This window comes from Montipora capricornis, chromosome 2 (assembly GCF_036669925.1).
Source record: "Montipora capricornis isolate CH-2021 chromosome 2, ASM3666992v2, whole genome shotgun sequence".
Taxonomy (NCBI): Eukaryota; Metazoa; Cnidaria; class Anthozoa; order Scleractinia; family Acroporidae; genus Montipora; species Montipora capricornis.
In genome coordinates, this window is record NC_090884.1 from 13,289,991 (window position 1) to 13,294,990 (window position 5,000).

The 5,000-nt window shown below is 39.7% G+C and overlaps 1 long non-coding RNA gene across 1 annotated transcript in view; it reads right to left on the reverse strand.

Moving 5' to 3' along the window:
• The window catches only part of LOC138038887 (uncharacterized), an 11,665-nt gene that overhangs the window by 6,203 nt on the left and 462 nt on the right, over positions 1-5,000 (reverse strand). The window lies entirely within an intron of this gene.

Below are 5,000 nucleotides of genomic sequence, written 5' to 3' on the forward strand. Positions count from 1 at the left end.
TTAACTGCCAAAATGTGTTAGAGTAAACGCGCTTCACGCATGAACACGCTACTTCACAGACTCATGAGATATTTGCATTCGACAAAGAAGCAACTGCCGTCTACTTTTATTCATCAGCGGAAATATTGGAATCAGTCTCTAGTAGAAGAGGAGAATTTGGATAAATCAGCAGGCAAGTGCAATTCTCAGCTAAGAGTATTCGTGCTTCCGCGTTACAAACCTGTAGGTAAACTATACTTTTACAAATTTGTTAGCTTTTCTGTTTAAACATTACCACTAAATGTTTGACAGGAAGTTTGAAGGCATTAGTTTTTAACTTGCAAATCTACCGAAACTGGCTTCATCACGCAACGTGTCAGCAAATCGAAGTTAGTCATGATGTTGTATCTGTCCGATATAAGTTTGAAGGCATGACTCCTTGCCATATAGCTGGCACAACTCGCTTAATACAAACGTTAGAAGGGAAGACGACTTCTCCTTACCTTGTAAATTAAGTCAAAATTCGCCAGAGAAGGCCACCACACATTTTCATTCCCAGGGTCCGCTCTCTTCCTAATAGAGACCACGTGACAAACACTTGGCTCTCGTATACAAATAAAGCCAGCCATATCGCCGGTGCTGACAAAGTGTGAGGAAATCCCACGCAAAAACTAAGCAAGTAATTGCAAGAAAAAATTGACAAAGCCCATACTCTACATAATTTACTGGTGACCGCTCCCTAATCATGCCATTTGATTTCTGTCTGACCAGTTTCTTAGCCACTTTCTAATTACCCCCCTTTCAACAAAGCATCTAAAGTTACCTTTACAAAATGGTGTGAAATTCGGAAGACTACAAAACAGTCGGTTTTTGAATTCTCACGCGCTTAGTGTGCGAGGCTCACATAGGGCGTGTGAGGCAAGGGAAAAAACCTACAGTCAGTTTTCCATATAATGAATTCGTTCTGACCATGGCAGCACTAAAAGCCAGAAGCAAAACCAGGGTGGCACAGTCGGCTAGTGCGCGGCTTTGGTGCTTAAGGTCCCGAGTTCGATCCCTGGATCTCACATCCTTGTTTCGACTTCTTTCCTTTCAGTGTAGCCTAAGTAGCTTTAAATACCCTTAAAACGGAGCACTGATGGAAAGAGGGAGGTAAAATGAGCGCACCGTCGGCTTCCTGGGAGAATGCTCTCTTGAGAGTAAAGGAATTTCCGATGTTAAATAACGTGTACCTTTACCTTTACCTAACCCGGAATCCGGAAACAAGAATTATCCACAATTTGCGAGAATTTACAACAATTTATCCACTGGAAAAATCACTATCCACTGGATAACTCAATTGGTTTTCCCTCAAAGGGCATTTGCGTTCCTTCAATGGCTTCATTAAACGCGTAAACTTGTCTTTTAGTACTTGTTCAGCGGCAACGTAGACACCTGAATATTCCCATCTCGCACAGCGGTCAGCGTCTCGCAAGCAGAGGTTAAATTCGTTCGATGCTATTTGCTCTTCCATTTTGCTTTTCAGTAGACAGATGACCATGATTGTCTGTCGTTCTACTAAAGAAGCAGTATTTCTTGAACTGTTCTTCACCAAAACAAACAATTGATAAATAAGGCTTTCACCAAAGCCCTTTGGTAGCACACCAAAAATATCCTTTCCTTTAATTAAGGAGCGACTCGACAGCTTCCTTCCGCTTGGATTATAAAAAAAACAACCCAATAGGCCATTTCCGAGTTCAAGTCTGCCTCCTCTTCAAAGCGAGTCTACGTGCGAAGTTTTTCTTATGCAAATTAGTTTTCATTCATATGTAAAGTAGAACTAATTACCATCACAAAAACTTCGCACTTAGACTCGCTTTGAAGAGGAGGCAGACATGAACTCGAAAATGGCCTATTTTATCGAGAGCAAATCCAAATCAATGTCGTCCACTTTTCCACGAAAAGCTTGTTTATTCATCCGTTGCTGGATCAACGTGAAATTCGCAACGAATGAATATATGGAAAGCGGACAGTCCGTATTTGTAGCGTCTCTCTCCAGTCTTACCCCTCGTTTTCACCCTCGCTCCAGACCTTTCGCTTGAAAAGACGCATTCGTCCAAAGCAAAACTACGGCTGTTTTGCAATCTAGAAATTCGGGGTAATCTTTAAATATGTTGGGGTGGTAAAACGGTGGAATCTCAGTTTTTTTTACAATGAAGAGGGGGTGTATTCAATTTTATATAAACTTAAAGCCTGGAACATCAAAGTATTTTACAGAAAATTGGAAAACCAAAATCTTAATTCAGCACATCACGATCAACTTTACTGTGAATCCACCAATGGTGGTCTACCAAACAACATAAATAAAGAATTTGTTTGTATCGTAGCTGTTATTTCTATAAGGTATGGATACATTGTTCGTAAGCTAAAATCTTCCTGAAGTCCTCCCCAAAAGAAAAAACCTACATGTGATTGGATGGTGCTCCTGCACCAATAAAGAAAATTTACAAATCACACTCTTGATGCCCCTGGTGCTGCCTATTTCAAGAAAGTTTGTGATTTCTAAGATAACATTACATAAGAGGGGAGTTTTATGGAATTTGTAAACGATCGTTGTGTAACCCTGACCGGAAGCCAGTGCGTGAGTTTTGTCTGAATCACCCATGGAGATGTTTAAAATTCAACGGAATTCCAGCTCCCACTCTAGACTACATCAAAGTACCGCAATTAAAGTACAAGAGTGTCTTCGATAAATCCTCATTACAGGATAAGGAAAAGAAGATTTCTCGCGAGATAAACGACTACCTACCACAGGCACAGCTTAAAAAAACAAATTTCTCTTAAGGATATTCATGTGGAGGGTCCTGAGAGCATCCACCCTGCGAGCAGAACCTCTCTAAAACTCACCAGAGGGCTAGAAGCTATAATCTAAAATAGTAGTCGTTTAGAGAAGCTCCGCAGAAAACGTGTCAAGTCTTTCAAGTCGCCGCAGCCCAAGTCTCTGGGCTAGTCACTCCGGGCAAACTGGTTTAGGCAACGCGCGCGTCATATTTTTGACAAGGCGAAGGTCAAATCGAGCCTTCAGTGCGAAAATCAACATGGCCGCCTTGAAGTGCGATCTAGAATTGGTCTGGGTTGGAAACTGTCTCCAAGCAACGGCTTTTGCGCATACTAAATAAAGAGACTTAAGAAAGGCTCTGCTAGCGGGGTGGAGCGCATCCAGAATTTCTCTAATAAATATATTGTTGAAGAGAATCTTGTAAGGGCCTACCTGAATCACCTCTTGTTGAAAAATCCAAAGACATTTGTACAAGCCAGCGGAAAAAAGATAAGGCGTTGCTCAGCAACAAAAGATACGAAGACTATAACTGGAAATATTTGGCCTTATCGTGTGAATCATTACGTTAATTAACAGTTGAGCAACTAGAAAAATATCTTACACAGCATAAATTATCAGTGAAAGGGATAAAAAATGACAAAATAACTAGGACAATGGAACACATCAAGCTATTAAACAAAATTTCCGAAGTTATGCAGTATGTTTTTGGCAGGGTTTTCCAGTTGCCACGGTAACTTTTTACGTCACAAAAATGACCGAATCTTTTTCAGCAATCATTGGTGTTTTATATGGTACCATAACATTGCTGCTAAGTGACAAAGTGTATTTGTCAATCCTTCTAATAAGAACGTTTCTTTCAAATGTTAAAACTGGTTTGGGCATGTCACGTCTTGTAAAGGTGCAGGAAATTTACCATTCAGTTTTGTGAAAAACCGGTCCGAGCGCTAGATTTAAAACAACTTGTTTTACTCATTTCCGAAATGATGAAAAAGTGGTCACCATCGGCTAAAACACGCATGTTGTGTAACATGAAACAAAAGGTGAAAGTTATGAAAAACAAGTCATGATAATGTAAAATTTGCAATAAAAATGTTAACGTAGTAGAGAAGAATTATATTAAAGCACAAAAGTATCTTACAATGAGGAGGAAGCTCGCGTTTTACAGGCTAATCGTGTCTGTTACCATGACGACACGTAATATATTCTCACATGTGAAAGATAAAAATGATATGTTCACTGCGCGCGGTGAAGATATGATTTTTTAGTAAAAGGAGGAATCCTGGTATTTCATCAGTATCTATATAATAAATATAACTATATAGTTGTTTAACTGAATGTTATCCTATTTTTATTGGAGTAAATAAAATAAATGAAATAAAGAAAGAATGGATGGATAACATACAGATTAGTCGAAAATGAAACAAAAAAAAAAGAAAAAAGAAAAAAAATAATTGGTACATTCGAAGTTAAGAGTGGGATAAAAGTCCAACGCAAATGGCTCATCCACTTGCGCCACCAAGAATGTTAGATACGAGGACTAAAATATGGTAATATCTTTACTCCGTTCCGCCAAAGAACACAACAATACAAACAATTAAAGTGGTGGCCGTCATTTATAACATGCTTTCAAATCGTGGAGCCCGGAAAGAGTATGCTGGGAAATACATTTGCGCTGCGGCTATTACTCGATTCGGTGTCCCTGTTCTTAATACGCTTTGCATGTACCCAATATGAATGGGCATCTTTGTTGTGCCTGTCCCTATTTGAATTTTGATCCTATGCCGCTTTATATCTTTGTCGCGTGATATTACGTAGGTTGACTGGCTTAACGTGCGTAAATAAAGTGGATGGCTTGCGTTAAACGTCACGCCAATACTTGAAAGACGTGCGTAACCTACGAAAAATTTACGCGAAAGTGGAAATCCACCTTAACAAGGAGTCGAGTGCAGTCAAGTGTTGGCCTTAAACACTGATTTATTACTCTAAAAACCTCCCGAAAATATCCCGGATCCGCAAAAAACTTAATTGCTTTCGCAGTATTTTCACTTCCCCGACTGCTTCTCAGCATAACAAAAGGACAATTGAGGATTCAAGTTTTCACGACTCACTGAAGACATCTTTCGCACAAGCTTGATGCGCCGGGAAATTCTTAGCTTTAACGGTTCACTTTCAATATGAGGTGCAACATCCCTTTGCAATATCT